At 39.2% G+C, this 22,201-nt stretch overlaps 1 pseudogene; it reads right to left on the reverse strand.

The window, feature by feature from the left end:
- LOC140516317 (uncharacterized) overlaps window positions 1-19,850 on the reverse strand; it is a 176,980-nt pseudogene extending 157,130 nt beyond the window's left edge.
- Window positions 19,851-22,201: the final 2,351 nt, after the last annotated feature.

The following is a 22,201-nucleotide window of genomic DNA, read 5'->3' on the forward strand; positions in this document are numbered from 1 at the left end:
GATAACTTTGATTTTTTCTGAGAACTGCCTGTTCATATCCTTTGACTTTATCAACTGGGGAATAATTCTTATTTTTACATATTTGGCTCAGTTTCCTAAATATTTAAGAAATGAGACCTTTATCAGAGGTATTTGCTGTAAATTTTTTTCTCAATTTTCTTTCTAATTTTGGCTATATTGATTTTGTTTGTGTAAAACCTTTTTTAATTTCATGTAATCAAAATTATGTATTTTACTTCCTGTGATCCTCTCTAACTCTTGTTTGGTCATAAACTCTTCCCCTATTCATAGATTTGATAGGCACGTTGTTCCATGTTGCCCGAATTTACTTATAATATCACCTTTTATGTCTAAATCATTTATCCATTTTGACCTTATCTTGGTAAACAGTGTGAAATGCTGATCTTTGCCTAATTTATGATTTCTGTACTTTCCTGTACAGAATTCTGTACAGGACAACTGTAATTATTTTAAAAGAAGCAAACTTTTTTTTAAACATCAAGCCTAATTTTACTACTTTCACACATTGTTCTTGGTTCTACCTTCTGGTGCCAAACAGAAAATGTCCCATGTCTCATCCACATGACAATTTTCATCCCATTCAGAAAACTGATTTCCAGTTTTCCCAGAAATTTTTGGCAAATGTTGAGTTCTTACCCCCAAAGCCTTAGATCTTCCTATTAATCAAACACTAGATTACTATGACATTTACTATTGTGTGTTGTATATTTAATCTATTCCACTGATCCAGTTTTTTAGCCAGTACCAGATTGTTTTGATGATTACCACTTTGCAATATATTTTGAAATCTTGCACTGCTAGGCCACCTTCTTTCACAATTTTCTTCATTTATTCCTTTGATATTATTAACCATTTGTTCTCTGAGGTGAATTTTGGTTTTTTTTTCTAGTGTTATAAAGTAATTATTTACTAGTTTGATTGGCATGACATTGAATAAATAAATTAACTTAGGTAGAATTGTGGTTTTCATTATATTGGCTCAGCCTGGCCATGAGCAATTAATATTTTTCCAGTTGTTTAGGTCTGTCTTTATTTGTCAGAAAAATATTTTGTAATTGTATACAGTATAGTCCCCAAGTTTGTCTTAGTAGGTAGACTCCAAAGTATTTTCTATTATCTGTCATTTTAAATGAAATTTCTCTATCTTTTGCTTCTGGGTTGTATTGGTAGTATATAGAAATGCTGATGATTTTTTTGGATTTATTTTATATCCTGCAACTTTGCTAAGATTATTAATTGTTTCAATAAGTGATTTAGTGGAATCCATAGGGTTTCTTAAGTATACCATCATATCATCACTTAGATTGTAGGTTTTACTGGAATATAATTGAGCAAAATAATTCCTAATCATTGCTTTAATTTCATCTTATTTGATAGTTTTTACCCTTTTCATTTTTCATGCTAGTAATTTGATTTTCTTCTGTTTTAAAAATCAAACTAACCAATGGTTTATCTATTTAACTTACCCCATCCCCTATAAAACCAGCTCCTAGTTTTCTTTATTAGTTCAAGGACTTTCTTACCTTCAATTTTATTAATCCCTTCTTTGATTTTCAGAATTTCCATTCTGATGTTTAATTGGGACCCAAATCATTGATCTGCACTTTCTCTATTTTATTCACATGTGAGTTTAGAGATATAAATTTTCCCTTTACTACCATTTTGGATGCATCCCACAAATTTTGTAATGTCTCATTGTTGTTCTTATCAGTAATGAAATTATCGATCACTGGCATGATTTATTCTTTGACCTACTCATTTGCCCCTTATTATATGTAATTTTTATTACATTGTGGTCTGTAAAGGGTGCATTTAACATTTCTGCTTTTCTGCATTTGGTTATAACACTTTTATTTCCTAATACATGGTTAGTTTTTGTAAAGGTACCATGTACATCTGAGAAAAAAGTATACTTCCTTCTATTCCCATTCAATTTTCTCCAGAGGAATATCATAGCTAACTTTTCTAAGATTCTATTCATCTCCTTGCCTTCTTTCTTATTTTATGCTGTCATTTGTCTAGCTCTGAGAGAGGAGAATTAAGGTTCCATGCTTGTATGTTTTTACTGTATATTCCCTCCTGCAATTAATTTAATTTGTCCTTCAAGAATTTGAATGCTATGCCATTTGGTGCATATATGTTCAATATTGACATTCCTTCATTGTCTATGTTAGGTTTTTTTTTTAAAACAAAATATAGTTTCTCAGCTTATCCCTTTTAATTAGATTTATTTATGCCTTTGATTTGTCTGATATCATGATTGTCACCCCTCCCTTTTTCATGTGAGCAGAAGCTTTATAGATTCTACTCGAGCCTCTTATTTTAACTCTGTGTGTGTCTTTCTGTTTCAAGGGTATTTTCTTTTGTAAACAGAGTATTGTTGGATTTTTGTTTTTAATTTATTCTGCTATCTGCTTCTCTTTTATGGTTGAGTTCATCCATTCACAATGAGTTATGATTGGGAACTTGGAAACTCTCAAGGCAAACTCTTCCACTTTTGGACAGCTCTAATTATTTTAAAACAAGCAAACTCTTTTTTTTAACATCAAGCCTAATTTTACAACTTTCATACATTGTTCTTGGTTCTACCCTCTGGCACCAAACAAGAAATGTCCCATGTCTCATCCACATGAGAACCCTTCAAATGCTTAAATGCAATTAGTATGTTTTCCCAAGTCTTCCCTTCTCTGGGTGAGACATACCCACTTCCTTCAATTGATCCTTATATGTCTCTTCACCATCCTGGAGGCCTTCCTCTGAACATTCTCCAATATATCAATGTCCTTCACAAACTTTAGTATCCCAAACTGAACGTTATTCCAGATGTGGTCTGACAAGGTCAGAGCAGAATGGAACTATAACCTCCATATTCCTGGAATCTGTGACCCTCCAGAAGCAATCTAAAATTGCATTAGTTCTTTAGAAGGACTGACCCTCCACGCTGTTGACTCATATTCAAGTTACAATATCCTAATACCCTCAAATATATTTTAGAGAATCCATGTCTCTCCATCCTATATTTGTATGATGGTTTGTTCCCATGTGTAAGACTTTGCATTTATCCATCTTAGACTTCACCTTATTAGATGTAGCCCAATGCATTGGCCTGTTGAGATAAGGCTTTGGATCTTGACTGTCATCTAGTGGGTTAGCTATTGCTCCAAGATTTATGCACATTCAATGAGAAAGGAACCTATGCCAAGTCATGGATAAAAATGTTAAAGATCACAAAGCCAAGCAAAGATCCTCAAGGATATGACTGGAGACTTCTCACCTTGTTGATACTGATCCATCAATGTTTGAGTCCAGCCATTCAATCATTTCAGAGTCCACAGGATTAGATTATTATTGAATCTTTATCTCTCCATCTTCTCAACTAAAAATGTGTGAGATACTTTATCAAAAACTTCACTGAAAACCAAAATTTAATCTTAAAAAAGCTTCACTAAAAACTAGTTCAATTAGATCTACAGCATTTCTTTCATTTACTAGTTTAATAATCCTGTCAAAAAAGGAAATGAGTCTGCTATATATGTTTTTTGTTGAAGCCACACTGATGAAGTCATCTTTGTAATCATTGTTTTTCTTTCTCTATGTTCAGCTGCCATCTCCATTCTGGAAAGTTGCCAATAACTGGAATAAAGCTCATTGACCTATAGTTTGCAGATTCTGTTCTTTTCCTTTTTTTAAAATTGTGACAACCTTGCGTTATCTCTCCAATTTTCCACAGTCTCTCAAAGATCACTGAAAGTGACTCTGTAATCACATCTATCAGTTATTTCAGAACATGAGAATTTTCTTCATTCAGGCCAGGTGACTTGAATTCATCAAAGGAAGTAGGTGTTCTCTTACTGTCTACTTGTTTATGTTGGATTCAAGTTCCCTATAAATCAGCCAATTTTTTTCTGATATTTCCAGTGTAAGGATAATTTTCTCCTCTCTCTCTCTCTCTCTCTCTCTCTCTCTCTCTCTCTCTCTCTCTCTCTCTCTCTCTCATCAGTTAACATATTTCTATTCATCCCAGACATAGGGTTTTTGTTCTTTCTTGTCTTCTCAATATAACGTACAACAACAATCCACCATTACCACCAACAAAAACTCCTTTCTTTTTGTTGTCCTTCCCTTCCCTTGTCAGCTTCAGCTCACTCTGAGCTTTAGCATTCCTAACTCTATTTTACAAGACAATGTCATACTCCTTTCTTCTGTTATCTTCTCTCACTTCCATCTTCTGTATATTTATTTTTAAAATCTAAGTTAGTTGGTGGGTTCTGTTGCATCCACATCAGTCTCTTTAATCAAATCCAATTTTTCCTCCTCATTAGAATTGTTTCCTTTTATGTGTAAACCCAGCCCCAAAGCTCATTGGAATGATATTCTATTCCTCGTTGGTGGTGATCACCAGCATGAAAAATGAAATGGAATTGGTGAGAAGAGAGAGATCATCTCCCTTAAATTTTCTCAGGCTCTTCTGGCTTTTTAGCTTCAAGAGATAATATTATGGCATTCCAATCTCCCTCCAATCCTTTGAGGTGAGAAAGACTCTGTGAAGAAGCTGACATGAGATAAACTGGCAGTCTCTCTCATTTTTCTACATCCCAGCTTGCTATGCTAGAGACTTGAGGAAGTTTTCTCCAATGGGTGAGATCTAGGACTCTCTTTTGGTTGAACAGAATTACCTTACTCCCAAAAGGAGAGCTGCTTCTCTTTGTATTTTCTTGTATACATTCTCCCATGTATACTTTCTCAGATCTCTGTTTTGCTATCAAGTTGTTTAAGAGATTCTTTGCTATTTGCAATATGTGTTCATTGTAGAACTGGCATTTGGTGGGAAAGTAGTCAGGCCTTGGATAGAAAGCTTGGAGTACTTCTTTCCCCACTAATGAATTGCTACCAAGAGTTGAGCTAAAAATTACATCCCTTAGACTAATCATATCTAAGGGAACAAATAGATCTAATTCTAACCATGTACTCTCTGAGGAGAGCAGAGCAGCCTCTGGCTCCAACCTCCTCCTTCCCTTCCTGGCAGGAACCAGAGTCTCCCTTGGAGAAGGATGGGGGAGGAGACGCTAGAGATGTATCTATTCTGGCCTCCCTATGAGCCATACACAACACCCCACATGTTACATATGTCTTCAGCATTTCATTCTTGAACATTTCCAATCCTTTGGCTATCTTCCCCTGAAAATTTTTACTTCATGTGATACTACCTACTTTTCCTCTGAATCCATTGAACTTTACTTTCCTAAAATCTAGATTGCTTGTCGTACAATGTCCATTTCTCCTCTCCTCCTGCATAAATTCCCAGATGGAGTGATCACCTCCCCCCAAGGTTCCCATCCTTTCTACCCTTGTAATCAGTTTCTCCCTGTTAGTGGAGATCCAGTCCAGTATAGAATTTCCCTTTATTGGTTCATCCACCTTTTTAAGGATGAACTTATCACTAAGGCAAGTCTAGGATTGATTCACTGCTCTGCTTTTGTCAGAGAGAGACTTCCAACAGATACCTGGATAAATGACATCCTTTGTCACAACTTTATCATGCCCAGTGCCAAGTTCATGTTTCCCAAACTCTCCATGTATTTCCTCATCCTGTCCAGGTGATCTCTAGTATACTGAAATGACAAAGTCACTTTTCTTTCTCCCTCCTTTGATCTTTGTCCAAATACTCTGTCATGTTTTCTCCCTCTAGATCTCAGATTTCCTCAAATGAATAAATTTTAATACACTATCCCACCTGAACTCCTTTTACCTATCCCATGTCTTTTGAATATGATATAACCATCAAGACTCTAGAGCAGGGGTGGAGAACCTGTGGCCTCAAGGCCCTCAAGTGTAACCCTTTGTTGGAATCCAAACTTTTCATTGTTCTGGGAAGTTTGGATTCAGTCCAAGGGCTGGACTTAAGGACCTAGAAGGTCACATGTGACCTTGAGGCCCAGGTTCCCTACTGTTGATCTAGAGTCATACTACCATCATCTATTTCATCTCATCACATCTCAGTGATCTTTCTTGAATTATCTTCGGTATCAACTTTTGCTTGACCCTATTGGTTCTGTCCTTTTCAGTACAAAAGATCTTGGAAGGTCAAACAGAAGCAAATTAAGAGTTGAGAAGCTCTGCCTTCTCTCTTTAGTCATCACTGTCCTATTTACCCAGAGCAGCTATCCTAGTCCTCCTCTGATCTTCTTTTTTTCTCCAGTATAACTTAGAAAAACCCCTGCCTTTTTGTTCATGAGATTTCGTCATCAGCCTCAGTCCATTCTGAGCTTTAGTCCTCCTGGACCTATTCTTGTAGGGTTGTGCCATGTTTTGACATTCACCCTCTGTATTACCTACATGATTTCCTAAGCTTTCCACTAAAAGACTTCTGAAAATAGCATCCCATTGACCAATATGTGGCATTCCTCAACTTTTGTTATATCATCTTTTAAGGGTAAAATCATATTTGGTTTGGAAACAGGTTAATTTTTATTATCACCAAGTCTGTCCCCTTCCAAATGTCCCAATGGAGGGATAGCAATTAGTTGTGAAGTCAAAATAATTGGGCTGCCTCCAAAGAGAAACACATCTTGTCAGCCTTGAGCTTGATCAATTTATTGTACAGCCTCTAGTCCAATCACAGACCCATTAAGAAGCATATACAGTTCTTTTCCTTTTTGTTATTTCCATGGAAACTAGGAGAAGGTCATCTGGTATCCCCTTGGCCTCCTGGCTCAAGTTTTAAGCTGATCTAGTCCCACATAATTATAACAGGTTTTAAAAAAAGATCTTCAGTTGAATTTAATTACATAGCCTTGCTATTTTGACAAATACCTAAGTTTCTTCTCTTTTTTGAAGCGGCAAATACAGCCAAAATTTTTGTAAGCAATTAAGTGTAATCTTGGGCACTGTTTCGGGGATGGTTGCAGTTGTCTTTGAAGGCGGTGACTGGGGGCGGCGTGTGACATGCTGTGCTGCAGCAACTCGAGAAGCCAACATGAATGGAAAGATGACAGTTCGATGCTACTTAGGCCTTAATTCAGCATGATTCGAACCTCCCTCTCAAGCTGTCCTGCTTGCTCTCTGTAAAATAATGTTTTACATGGTTCCTCAGTATAACAATCAAGCCACATGGATATTCAGATATGGAGAGTAAAACCACAGAGAAAGTCAGAGGGAAAGAAAGAGAATGAAAGTCAAGGGGAAGTGGATTCCTAACCCTTGGCTCTGATATCTACCTTGGGGAGGTCACGGAAATTTCCTAGACCTTAGGTGGTCCATCTGAGAAAAGGGAGGGGCTTGAATGACTCTGAAGGCTCTTCTAGATTTCATACTTCTTGACATATATGTTTTATAGTATCATCCTTACAGCAGCTCTGTGAAGTATGTCACATTAGAATTCTTAGTCCCATCTTACAAATGAAAAAAATAATGTTCATAGCAGTACAGTGACTTGCCTAGGATTATACCAATGTCTTGTCTAACCATTTCCTTCTGTCACACATGAATACATGTTTCATGTCTGAACAGGATATGGCCACTGTTGTGTTATGTATATGCAAGCCTACCAGTGAACATATTCAGGCTGTACCTACATGGCAGCTGAAAAGAGGGGAGAAATAGTGAAACTTATTGCTACAGCAGAAATAGTTTGAGCTCTTGTGTCCTAGGACCTGGGTTCAAATCTTTTTTTTTAATTAAGTTTCATTTATAACTTCCTCTTTTTTTTTCATTTTATTTTTCCCCAAATTTATTAATATATTTTTTTCAGCTTTCAGTAATCACTTCCATAAGTATTAGTTTTTTTCCCCTTACTTTATCCCTCCCTCCCCAAAATGGCATGCAATCTTTTCTTTCAGGTAAAAAGTTTAATGAATACTATTGATTCATCAAACAGAACAATAGTCATCTCAAACACTGGTACATTCTGGAGAATCATTTTCCTAAAATCATTTGATCCTTTTTTAATTACTTTTTCTAAGGATTTTCCTGTCTTCCAGGTTAAAGTTGAACCCAAGAGATACTTCTATTTTTTATATTGATCAAAGACTCCTTCCTTCTCTTAGTCTGATCCTTAACTTAAGCACTTTATGGAGGAGACTTTGGTGGACTGATCAGGTGTCTCTATTTATAAATTAGTTATATTTTTGATAAGAATGATGTAAAAAGATTTCATTGATAGATCCTTTTGAAATTGATAGTTACAAACAAATAAGCGTTCCTCATTTAAGATTAGACCAAGAACTTCAGACTAAAATATTGTCTAAACTATTGTCTGGATGTTTTCACATCTGTTGATGCCTTAAGGCATTTTTTATGTTGAAATATTATTTACGTCTTATATTGTTACTTAATATTTCATATTTTTGTCTTCTATTTAATTCAATCAATATTTATTAAGTATCTACTATGTTTGGAACATTTTTGTTGTTAAGTTGTTTTTCAGTTGTGTCTTTATGATCCCAGTTGAAGTTTTCTTGGCAAAGATACTGAAGCGGTTTGCCATTTCTTTCTCCAGCTCATTTTATAGATTAGGAACTGAGGTAAAGAGGGTGAAGTGACTTTCCCAGGGTCACAAAACTAGTAAGTGTCTGAAGCCAGATTTGAACTCACAAAGGTGAGTCTTCCTGATTTCAAGCCTAGTGCTCTATCCATCCTAGATGACCAGTACAGCACTATCCAAGTGTAAAGGAAAATACAAAATTTAGATAGCAAAGACAATAGGTTCAAGCCTCATCTCTAACCCTGGCCATGTCATTTAATCTCTTAATTTTTTAAATTAAATTATTTTATTTGTTTTCAGTGTTCTACAATCACTTCCATATATCCTAGATTTTTCCCCTCCCTCCCACTCCCTCCTCAAGATGGCATACAGTTTCACATAGGTTCTACACATACATTCCTGTTAAATACATTTTCACCTTAGTCATGTTGCATAGAAGAATTAAAATGAATGGGAGAAATCATAAAACAATACAAAACATAATACAAAAGAAAATGGTCTGCCTCATTCTGCAATTAAATTCCATAGTTCTTTCTTGGCATGTAGAAGGCATTTTGCCTCAAGAGTCCATTAGGAATTTTTAAGTCCTTGCATTGCAGTGAAGTATTAAGTCTACCAGAAAAATTCCTCACATACTGTGGTTGTTGCTGTGTACAAAGTTCTCCTGGTTCTGCTCCTTTCACTCAGCATCAGTTCATATAGGTCCTTCCAGGCCTCTCTGAAGTCTTCCTGTTCATCATTTCTTATAGCACAATAGTATTCCTTTACATTCATATACCACAATTTGTTCAGTCATTCCCCAATTGATGGACATTCCCTTGATTTCTAGTTTTTGGCCACCTCAAAGAGAACTGCTACAAATATTTTTGTACATGGGGGACCCTTTCCCATTTTTATGATCTTTTGGGGGTACAGTTCTAGAAGTAGTATTGCTGAGTCAAACGGTATGCACATTTTTGTAGCCCTTTGGGTCTAGTTCCAAATGGCTCTACAGAATGGTTGGATCAGCTCACAGCTCCACCAACAATGAATTAGTGTTCCAACTCTCCCAAATGTTCTCCAACATTTATCATCATCTTATTTTGTCATACTAGCCAATCTGATAGTTGTGATGTGGTATCTCAGAGTTGTTTTGATTTGCATTTCTCTAATCAATAGTGATTTAGAGCATTTTTTATATGACTACAGATAGCTTTAATTTCTTCCTCTGAAAACTGCCTGTTCATATCCTTTGACCATTTATCAATTGGGGAATGACTTATATTCTTCTACATTTGAGTCAGTTCTCTATATATTTTAGAAATGAGGCCTCTATCACAGATGCTAGTTGCAAAAATTATTTTCCAGTTTTCTGCTTCCCTCCTAATCTTGGTTGCATTGCGTTTGTGCAAAAACTTTTCAATTTAATGTAATCAAAATTATCCCTTTTGCACTTCATAATGTTTTCTATCTCTTGTTTAGTCAAAAATTTCTCCATTTTCCATAAATCTGATAAATACACTATTCCGTACTCCACCAATTTGTTTATAGTATCAATCTTTATACCTAAATTATGTACCTATTTGGACTCTATTCTTGTGTATGGTGTCAGGCTTTGGTCTATGCCCAGCTTCCACCACACTGTTATCCAATTTTCCCAGCAATTTTTGTTAGTGAGTTCTTATCCCAGAAGCTGGGGTCCTTGGGTATATCAAACAGTAGATTGCTATATTCATTGACTACTACTCTTGAGCACCTAACATATTCCACTGGTCTACCCCTCTGTTTCTTAGCCAGTACCAAGTGATTTTGATAATTGCTGCTTTATAATACAATTTGAGATCTGGTAGGGCTAGGCCACCTTCCTTAACATTTTTTTTCATTAGTTCTCTTGATATTCTGGAGTTTTTGTTCTTCTGGATGAATTTTGATATTATTTTTTCTAGCTAGAGAAAATAATTATCTGATAGTTTGATTGGTATGGCACTGAATAAGTAAATTAATTTAAGTAGAATTGTCATTTTTATTATATTGTCTCGGCCTACCCATAAGCAGCTGATGTTTTTCCACTTACTTAGATCTGACTTTATTTGTGCATAAAGTGTTTTATGATTGTGTTCATGTAGTCACTGGGTTTGTTTTGGCAGGCAGACTCCCAAATATTTTGTAGTGTCTACCTTAACTTTAAATGGGATTTCTCTTTCTATCTCTTGCTATTGGACTTTGTTAGTAATATATAGAAATGCAGATGATTTATGTGGGTTTATTTTGTAACCTTTGCCAAAGCTGCTTATTATTTCAAGTAGTTTTTTACTTGATTCTCTGGGACTCTCAATGGCATGCAATCTTAAATGAGTTTTCTACATATAATCCTGTTAAACACATTTTCACATTAGACATGTTGCATAGAAGAATTATAGGGAATGGGAGAAATCATGAGAAGAACAAAACAAAACATATCAAAGGAGAAACCAGTCTGCTTCGTTCTGCATTCTGACTCCATAGTTCTTTTTCTGGATGTGGATGGCATTTTGCAACAAGCCCTTTGAAAATGTTTTAGGTCCTTACATTGCTGAGAAGGTCTAAATCTATCAAAAACAGTCCTTGCACTCTGTGTATGTTACTGTGTATAATGTCCTACTGCTTCTTCTTGCTTCACTCAGCATCAGTTTATAGAAGTCTTTCCAGATTTTTCTGAAGTCCACCTGTTTGTCATTTTTTATAGCACAACACTACTTTCACATACCACAACTTGTTTAGCCATTCAGCAATTATGTCTAGCACTTATGACCCATTTGACTTTGGCCAAGTTATTTAACCTCCCTCAGCCCTAATTTCCTATCTGTAAAAATGGACTAGCTACCCTGTGAGGTACCTTGTAGCTGTAAGCTTTTAATCACATAATCTTATGTTATTTGTATATCTATATTCAGTATATATCTGTAGTCAGTCATGGTGGGACAATTGCAATAACCTACTGGTTGGTATCCCTGCCTTAAGTTTCTTCCCATTCTGGTCCAACCTACACTCATCTGCCAAAGTGACTTTCCTAAAGTGTAGGTCTGACTGTGTCAAACCTCCCCCCCCCCCCCATCCCCTCAATAAATTCCATGGTTCCTTGTCTGCTCTAGGATCAAACATCTGGTCATCTTGACCTATGTATTGCCACTGGACTCTGATGACTCTGAGGGAGGGATTGAGGCTGATGACTTTGTACAGCCCTGCCTCACTTCAATCCAATTCACTTGCAAGTCAAGACATCATCCTCTTGATGCCATTGGTCTTTTCTGAGAGTGAAGGATGAACAATAACAAGGAGCAAATATAAAATCCTCCGTTTGACATTCAAAGTCTTTTATAACCTAGTCCTCACCTTTCCATTCTTCTATGCCCTCTCCCCAACCATGTACTTTGCCATCCAGTGACACTGGCTGGCTTCCTTACTGTTCCTCACACAAGACATTTCATCTCCCAGTTTCAGGGACTTTCACTGTCTGTTTCCCATACCTGGATTCCTCTTCCTCCTCATCTCCACTTTCTGGTTTCCTTTAAGTGCAAGCTGAACTCTCATCTTCTCCAGAAAACCTTTCTCAATCTCTGTCCATTCTAGTGCCTTCCCTCTGTTGGTTTTTTCCAGTTTATCCTTCATAAAGATTGTTTGCACATAGTTGTTTGAGCATAGTCTCCCCCATTAAATCCATGAAGGCAGGGTCTGTCTTTTCCTTTTCTTTTTATCTTTATTCCTTAGCATAATACCTGGCACACAGTAGGTTCTTTTAAATACTTATTGTCTTACTAGGATACCCTCAATCTGGTGGATAAAATCAGACCATCTCACCTGGTTTAATGGAACTGATTTATGGCCAGTATTTGAAAGACAAATGTCAATACATGTGGCATTAAGTTAAGCACCCCTTGGGTTGCTCCTTCTGGTTTTACAGTCTTCTCAGGGCCCACTGGGAAGAGACTAGTTGGATTAAATAGAAGTTACAACTTAGGTGTTTGAGAAAATACTAACCTGATAGAAAGGAAGCAGCACCATATGTACTTAAGGAAAGTCATCTAAGTCACTTAACCTCTCTCTGCCTCAGTTTCCTTACCTGTAAAGTGAGAGAAATAATAGCACCTATCTCCCAGGGTTGTTATGATCATCAAATGAATTATACTTATAAAGTATTTAGGACAGCACCTGGCACATAGTGCTATATAAATGCTGGCTGTGATGTTGCTGCTGCTAATAAAGTTCTTAGCATGGGGCCTGGAACAAAGTTGGTGTATAATAAATGCTTATTTCCTTCCTCCCTTTCCTTATCTTCCCTTTTCTTTCCTTCTTTCCTTCCTCCTTTCCTTCCTTCTCACTTGTAACCCTCAGAATAAACTGTATAGTCTGTGAATCACTAAACATTTATTAAATGTCTACTATGTGTCAGGCACTGTGCTAAGCACTGGGAATACAAAAAGAGACAAAAGAGAGTCCCTGCCCTTAAGGAGCTTACAAGCCAATGATGGAAACAACTTGAAAACAAATATATACAAAGCAAGTTATATACAGGATAAATAGGAAACAATTAATAGAAGGAAGACACTGGGATTAAGAGGGGCTAGGGAAGGCTTCCTGTAGAAGAAGGTAAGATTTTAGTTGGATCTTAAAGGAAGCCAGGAAGGTCAGGAATCAGAGTGGAGGAAGGAGAGCATTCCTGGAATGGGGGACAGAGCTGAGAAACAGAGTGCCTTGTTCAGAATAGCCAGGAGGCCAGTGTCACTGGATTGAAGAGTATGTGTCAGGGAGTGATATGTAAGAAAACTGGAAAGGTAGGAGGGGACTAGGTTACGAAGGACTTTGAATGCCAAACAGAGACATTTTTCATTTGCTCTTGGAAGCAATAGGGAGCCACTGGAGTTTGAGTGGGAGTTTGGGGGTGTGACATAATTAGATCTGAATTTTGGGAAAATTGTGGCTGAACGAAAGATAGTTTGGAATGGGAAGACTTTAGGCAGCCAAACTCACCTGCAGGCTATTGTAATAGTCAGGGTCTGAGGTGCTGAGGACATTCACCAGAGTGGTGGCAGTATCAAAGGACAGAAGGAAGTATTTTCAAGAGATGTTGCAAAGGTGAAATTAGCAGGCCTTGGCAAAAGCTTGGATGTGGGATATGAGAGTGAGGAGACCAGGATGACTCCTAGGTTGCAAGTCTGAAGAAATGAAAGGATGATGTTATTCTCTACAATAGTATCGAAAGATGGAGATTGGGAGGGTTTAGGAGAAAGATGATGAGTTCTGTTTTGGTTGTATTGAATTTAAAATACCTCTTGAACATCTGCTTGGAGATGTCTAAAAGGTTGTTGGAGATGCAAGATTGCAGATCAGCGAAAAGGTTGGGGCAGCAAAGGCAGATCTGAGAATCTTCAGCATAGAGAGGGTAATTAAATCCATGGAAGCTGATAAGTAGTATAGAGGGAGAAGAGAAGAGGGCCCAGGACAAAACCCTGGGGGATGCTTATGGTCAGAGAGTATGATCTGGAGGAGGATCCAGCAAAAGAGACCTAGACAGGAGGAAAATCAGGAGAGAATAGTGTCCCAAAAACCTAGAGAGAAGACAATATCAAGAAGAGGAGAGTAATCAACCATGTCAAAAGGCTACAGAGAGGTCAAGGAGAAGGAGGATTGAGAAATGGTCATTGGATTTGGCAACTAAGAGATCATTAGCAATTTTGGAGAGAGTAGTCTTAGTGGGATGTTAAGGTACAGATTCTAAAGGGTTAAGAAGAGTGAGAGGAGAGAAAGTGAAGGTACCTATTGTAGATTTTTTTTTCTAGAAGTTTTGCTACACTTGTGATGTTGAGATCTAATTCTGCTGCCCTGCGCCCCACCACTGTTGAGTTATGTGAATTAATATTCTTCTCTCAGGATCTGCTCATTTGAGTTCAGGAAGCCTTTTCTTGTTTTTAAGTCTCAGAGGGTAGAAATAGGAGCAATAGGAGGGAAGGTAAAGTGATGTATATTTCAGCTCCAGATCAGGAGAAATTTCCTTCTGAATTAGCAGATTTCTAAGAGGAGGAACACCCTGACTTGAGAGACAGCGATCTCTCCATCTCAGAGCCAGGTGACTTGTCTGTCAGTAATGTTACCGAGAGAATTCCTGCAGTGTGGGAGGTTGGACTAGTCTCCATGACCACCAAGGCCCCTTCCTTCCAATTCTGAGATCTCATGCTTCTCCACTAACACATTACACTAGCAGGGCTAACTCTGTCCTATGCCTGCCACAAGATACCCCTTTCTAATTTCAAAAATCTCAAAGACAGAGTTGGTATAGTGAAAGAAGCAATGTGTTTGTTTTATCCTCCAAATTAGGCTACTCAGTTCTGACTGCTGTTCAAGGCACCATGCTTTCTAAATTGCCCCTGCCAATGTGTTTGTTGTGGTACACACATTTCGGTTTTTTAGTCTAGGAAACTTTGAGGCTAGCAATTAGGCAGTTCCAGGTGGTGTACCTAACTAGAAGACAATCACACTGGAATGCAGGCAGAGTGCTCACGCACCAGAGTTTTGCAGTTCTCAGGGGTATGATTATCTCCTGGTCTCCCCTTCTTGCCATGTCAACATCCCTTCCTGTTATCACAGTCTTGGGTTACATCTTGAATGTTAAATCTTGAAACCCCCCTCATCATGCCCAGTCAGCCATATAATTATCCTAAGAGCTGTTTCGGAATATAGCAGCACAACATAGTATAAAACCAACCATTTTTTTAAAACCTTAATTGTGGTTTGTGTTTTATTTTCCCAACAAAGTATCCCTACCAGAAAGTTAACAAGGGCTTCATGACAAAATTGTGGATCAGCTTTTTGAGGGAAGAGATCATGATTTGACTCTCTGCATTAGACATGCTCCTGAGCATGGGGCTTTGCCCAGAGTATAGATACCTGCTGATGGATTGATCACCAGTGAAAAGAACTGTGGCCAGCAAGAGACCTGCATTTGGGGTGGGGCAATATGGGAATTTGCTTTGCTAGACTCTGCATGTTTGTTGTGAGGATTGTTTTGTGTTTGTGTAATTGGGGGCAGTGGACTGGGACAGAAAGATAAACAAAGAAAATAATTCTTACCACAGTCTTTGTAAGCTAGATCGTAAGAGTATTATTCTTCTCCCTATATGTTTAAGGAGGGAATTGATAGAATTAATTACCCCTCCCAATTTAAAGTAATTAACAATGTGCTCTAACCCTGATAATTTTGTCAGTTGAGAGTTGTTTTCCTTCATACTTGAAGACGACCAAAATGACACCACCATGTTGGGGTCAAGGTACAGTGTGTGAGACTGTAGCTGATCAGACCAACACGAGCTCAGAAGGCTCTGTCAGTCCTAGATATTGAACTAAGTGCAAACAACCTAGTTAATCAAGTTGGGAAGGAGTTAAATATTTCTTGTCATTGGATAAAATGGAATGATGCAACTCAGCAAGTGCATTGAGATTGGCCATTGAGATTTGGGGTTTGGGGAGAGGAGATAAGTCTCTTCCTCTCTACTTTGACAGGGAGAGGACCATGTGAACAGGTTGGGAGATTTGGACTTTTCCTCAACATCCTGGCAGGGTAATTGATATTGCAGGGGTTGGTGGCTGCAGCAGGAACTGAAGAGAAATCCAAGGAAAGACAGTTTTGTGACTCTACAAATCAGATATCTATGATATATAGCACACATGATATGCATAAGATATAAAATATATATTGTATGTCATATAATATATACATCTATCAATCTCTATATATCCTGTTTGTACATAGCTCTTCGTACATTATCTCCTCTATTAGACTGTGAGCTCCTTGGGATCCAAGCCTATTTTTAAATATTTCTTTGTATCCCCAGAGCCTGGCACATAGTAGGTACTTAATCAATGTTTACTGAGTGCCTATTAAGGGAGGATATTTTTTAACTAACTGCTTTTATTCTTTCACCGTAGTAAATGTATTTTTTTGTTGTTTAGTTGCATCTGACTCTTCATAACCCCATTTGGGGTTTTCTTGGCAGAGATTCTAGAGTGGTTTGCCATTTCCTTCTCCAACTGATTTTACAGATGAGGAAGCTGAGGCAACCCAGGTGAAGTGACTTGCCCAGGATCAAACAGCTAGTGTGTCTGAAGTTAGATTGAACTCAAGTCTTCCTGACTCCAAATGTGATGTTCTATCCTCTGTGCCTTCACCATAGTAAAACCTCTCTAAGCTAATTAATTAATATCCACTGATAACTGGTAGAAGCACTTAGTATTAAAATATTCCTCCTAACTCCTCAGGGTTACCCTAAAACCTAAAGGAGAGAAGGGAACTGGCCTGTGGGAGCCACATCATTGGTCCTAGTGGGGGTTAGGAGAGTAAACCCCCAGAGCCCGAAGGAAACCAAGGCTCAGAAAGGTGAATAACACATCTAGAAAGTGAAAGAGCCTAGATTCAAACCCAGCATTCTTTCCAGCACACCAGGCTGCCTCATCATCACCTTTGCAATGTACTCCCTAAACAGCCATAATACCTGCAGTCAATGTTATAAACTTATTTCTAGCCTCATCTCTCCAGGTAAATATTTTGTAAATGCCCCTTCATCCTTTGGAAATTGCAAAATCAACAACTCTACAACTTCACAGCTCAAATTGCTGACTTCTGGTATAACAGAACTTAGGATTATATATAGCAGAGGTCATCCAATCAAACTCACTCATTTTTTTAAATTTTTACAGAGAAAGGGAGAAGGAACATTTATATAGTGCCTACTAGGTGCTAGGTACTGTGCTAAGCTTTATAAAATATTATCTTATTTGTTCCTCACAATAACCCTGGAAGGTAAATGCTATTATTAATCTCATTTTACATTTGAGGAAACTGGGGCAAAGAGGTTAATTGACTTGCCCAGGGTCATACATCTAAAGTCTGACACCAAATTTGAACTCATGTCTTCCTGACTCCAAGTCCAAACCTCTGTGTACTCTGGTGTCCCCAGCCACCCAGGAAACGAAAGCTTAGTATTTTGAAATGACTTGCCTAAGGCCACCCAGAGACTCAGAGATCTAGAGCTACAAAGATCCTTAGAAACCATATCATTCAACTCTCTATTTCCAGATGAGGAAACTGAGGCCCAAGGGTGGTGTGTGTGACCTGACTAAGGGAACACAGGTAGCAACTGTCAGAATCAGGATTTGAACCAGAGCCAGTGCTATTCTCCTATTTGCTCTTCCCCCCTCTAATATACTTATTATGGATTATTATTATTATTATGTACTAATAGTGAATTATAGTTATTTGCTCTTGTTCCCTGTCTCCCATCCTCCAGCTAGACTGTTAGCTATATCAGGTCAAAGACCAGCTCCCATCCATCTTTCCCCATGCTGAGCACAATAGATGCTTAATAGGATCTGGGGAAAAAATGCTGGTGAGTTCTTGCCAAGACAATCACTAGGGAACATTTGACCTTGGGTCCCATGGCATTCCCTTTCTGGGTCCCCCCCCAATCCTTGGTGTCCTAGGCCCCTCCTGTAGTGCTTCTTCCGAATCTGTTCTCCATAAACATTGTACCAGATTGCAGGACTTTCCATTCCCCTAGGAATGTTGGAAAATGCCCACCTTGAACATCTGATCTTCATCTCCAGGGGCAGGGTGGGAGCAATGGAAAGAGGGCTGAAATTAGAGTTTAAGACCAAACTCATCCCGTCTCTTATGCTTGCAACTCTCTTATCTTCTCTGGGTCACAGTTTACTTGACTGTAAATTAGGTATACTAGTATGTGTAATATTAATCTCCCAGGATTGTATCAAAGATCAAATGAGGACATGGTTAAGTGCTTTGCAAGCCTTAAAGTCTTCTATCCACATCACTCATAATTGCTATGGCTCCTCCCCATGGGCCCTGCTAGGTGACTGATTCACATGATTCATGAGTCCTCCTTCCAGGCCTGTTTGCAGCATTCCAAGGGCCTCTTGGAAATCCCAGTGCTTTCAGCCAAGGGAAGCATCCTGGATTGTAGGATTTTAAGCTCTGAGACAGACCAGTAGGGGAAATGTTTGGTGACTGAGGGTCTTTTCATTCTTCACTTTAATTACACCAGAAAGGCATTTTAGAAATATCTCTTACCAGCAGGGCTGGCCCTGCTTCCTTCCAGAGCCTAAGGAACTAGGGAAGACTTGGTTAAGAACTACTCTCATTATTTCCTAGGCCTCCTCCAATGCCTCCTGTCTACCAACCAGTCCTCAAGCATTTTTAATTGTCTATTGTTCTGAGTGTGTGTCTGGTGATAGGGAGCTCTCTGACTATGCTACTGTGTGACCCTGGCCAAGTTACTTAACCTCTCAGTGTCCCAGACAATGGTCCAAGATTATAAGTTGCTTTGGTAGAGGTAATTTCCACAGTAGGAGCTTCCTCATGTCAGTTCAATCACAAGTCCAGTCCCTACCCCTTCTGAGTGTCAGATACTAGCCTGGCAACTTCCAGCCAGTCAGCCCCTAACTCCCTTTGTCACTATCTGAGCACCTTTGAGAGAAGAGAGAAGTGGATAGAATGAGAAGGAGTATGGTGGTTAGCCTTCCTCTGCTGCTCTTGGACAAGGAGATGGGTACATTCAGTTAGATCATTGGATCACACCCCAGAAAGATCACTTGAACTACCTCTGTGACTGTGTGGCAATTCACTCTACCTCTCTAGGCTGCAGTTTCTTCCTCTGTGAAATGGCCTCTCTCCTGGCTCTTAATCCCTAGTCTTATAGATCTTATGCCTACTACTTAAAATACCTGGGTGACTTTACACAAGAACTTTCCCTTTTCTGGGTCTCAGTTTCTTCCTCTGAAAACAAAGTGAACAGAGGTTCTTAACCTGGGGTTGTGTTAAAAATGTTCTAGCTGTATTTCAACATAATTGCTTTCCTTTATGTAATAGATTTGATTTTATGTATCCAATAACATTCTGAGAAGGGAACTACAGACCTTGGCAGACTGCCAAAGGGTCCAAGCTGCAAAATCCATGGAGAATCCTTAGACTAGATGAGCTCTAAGAGCCTTTTCAACTGCAAGGCCTGAGAACCCACCCCAGGTTCTAGCTCCCTTTCTTCCCCTGCCAAGGGACTTTTTCTTGGATCATGGAGACTTCATCTGCACCAGCACCTGTAGAACCTTGGCCCGGGTGCTCTGGTAATTCTGAAGGAGCTGAAAATCTTAGGTAGCCAGGAGCTAAGGATTTCCTGGTGTGCCTGGAGAGATATGGATGAGCCTGGAGATAGGCATCCAGAAGGCAAAGCAGATTCCGGCACTCTCTTGATAGGTATGAAGATGTATCAGGCTCGATTTGTCTGCAGTGAAGCTGCCGGCGGGGAGCCGCAGAGCTCGGGATGAGCATGCGAGTAGCCTGAAGTTAATTAATTTCCTGGGATTATCATTTTTGATTCTCCTCGTTGTGAAATAATAAATGCCCAGAGATGGAGCAAGTCGGGCAGTAGAGATCACAGGCTTTTGTCGCAGTGACATCTTTTGCCTCTCCGTACCGGCTGAAGCAGTCGGCGCATTTAGCGGCCGGGACCCTGGGGCCTGCCGATTAAACAGCACAGCAAGTACGTAGGCAAGATAGCTGCTCTCAGTAATTAAAGATGACCCGCTCAGTACCGGGAGGTAACAACAATGGCCTGCTTAGCCCTTTCATGTTCATTGTTGGGGAAGGGGGGCAGGAGGGATGGGGAAACGATCAACACTACAAGTTTTCCTATTTCTTGGCAATTACACAGGCCATCAATATTGTCTCTGACAAATGAAGGTGGCTCAGGTAAAGGGTAGGCTATGGCCGTAAAGCTTGTCGAGATGATGCTCCCCCCACCTTTTTTTAACAATCATTCAATTGACTGAATTCAATCTGCTCTAATTGCAAAGCTCCAGTCCTCGCATTTCCATTCTCCCTGTTGTCAGCAGAGGCAGCTGCATGGGGCAATCCAACAAGCAGCGTGATGGATGGCTGTAATTCTATATGCTTAGCCTGTAGTGAATGGCGCTTTGATAGGGAAGAGCTGGCCGTGGGAGGAAATGCAGCCTATGTCTGCTCAGGAGCCCCATCCTCTTCTACACCACGAGGCAGAGAGAGGGGCTAGGAGCTGAGCTGGAGGGAGGAGGAGAAGAGGAGGAGCGAAAATAAGGACTATTGGTTCCACTTTGTCTTTCCTGCTATGCTGGGGCTGGGTCTCCAGGAAAGACGTTTGGCAGCAGATCACAGTGCTCATTTGCCATGATTTTTCTACTGGTGATAAGAGCAGGCTCATCTTTCACATACACAGGAAATTTCCTAAGCAGGAAACTCAGCTCAGCCAGAATGTGTCCCCTGTCTTGAAAACAAAACCCCATCAACTCTAAAGCATCTGCAAACTCATGTTTGCTACTTTGAGGAAGGGTCCACAGATTCCCCCATACCTATCTAATCATCCAATGTAGGGGTGGGGAACTTGCAGCCCTTAGGTCACATGAGGCCCTCTAGGTCTTCAAGTGCGGCCGCACGGGTTCCCCACCTCAGGTCTAGTGCATCTTCTCTGTGTCACAGAAACTCAGTTGGAAGGGACCTCAGAGTCTAAGCCACACATCTTCAAGACTCCCTCCAACAGCATCATTTACCGCCGTCTAATCCAACACATGCTATTATATGCCAGAAATTGTATGGGGCATTCAGTGACAAAAGAGAAATGGGCCCTGTTCTACATAGGGTCATAAAGTCTCCACTTGAGAACTAGCAGTAATGGGGAACCCAGTTCCTCCAGCCGCTGACCATTCCTCTTTTGGACAGCTCCTATTGTTAGGAAGGTTTTTTTTTTTCCTGACTATGCAACTTCACTCTGTTGCACAGAAAGTCTAATCTAATCTGTCTTTCACATGACAGCCCTTCAAACACTGGAAGACAATGATCATGTCTGCCCCTGCACCACATCTTCTCTTTTCCAGCCTTAACATACCTAATTTCTTCAACTAGTTCTTTAATGTCATGATTTAAATTATCCTTACTAAACCACTCAGCCTCCTGGACATTATTCATCATTAAATGTCCTTCCTAAAATTGGACAGAGGAAGTAAATGAGACCTGGAGAAGGGAAGGGGTTTTCCTAAACTCATTATGTCAGAATCAGATTAGAATTCAGGTATTCTGATATCCAATCAAGTGTGATAGAGAACAAAGTCCACCTTGGTCAAAGAAGGCTTGTAACTATTTTTAATTATTGATTATCCCTGGTTATAAAGGAATGATGGGGACATTCCACTGACATTGGTGAACTGTGGAATAAGTATGGTTGGGTGATCAGCTGTTGGTGAAATGGAGAAATGAATATGCACAGGAAGTTAGTACTGTAATTGGAGTAATTGATACTGTAAATGTGTGTGTATGTCTGTGTGACAGAGAGTACGGTGATGCAGTTATATTGAATCTGAGAGAATGGGCACCAATGAATGTATTGGTATGTCCAGATATGGAACCTTGGCAGCTCACTGATTTATGAGGTTGTCCAGATATGTCAATACCCTGAATAAATAACTGAGTTTTCCTAGAGGGTGAACCTTGATCTATGGAGAATTAGGGAAAATTAAGATTAGACTAGAGTGAGCCTGGCTACCTGGTGATGCCAAGTACACACTGATCTTAGATTCCAACATCTAGCAGCAGTGATGGCAAAAACATGACAGATTTTAAAGCTCATTAGCAAAGTTCCAAGTACCTAGTAG

Source organism: Notamacropus eugenii, chromosome X (assembly GCF_028372415.1).
Source record: "Notamacropus eugenii isolate mMacEug1 chromosome X, mMacEug1.pri_v2, whole genome shotgun sequence".
Lineage (NCBI taxonomy): Eukaryota > Metazoa > Chordata > Mammalia > Diprotodontia > Macropodidae > Notamacropus > Notamacropus eugenii.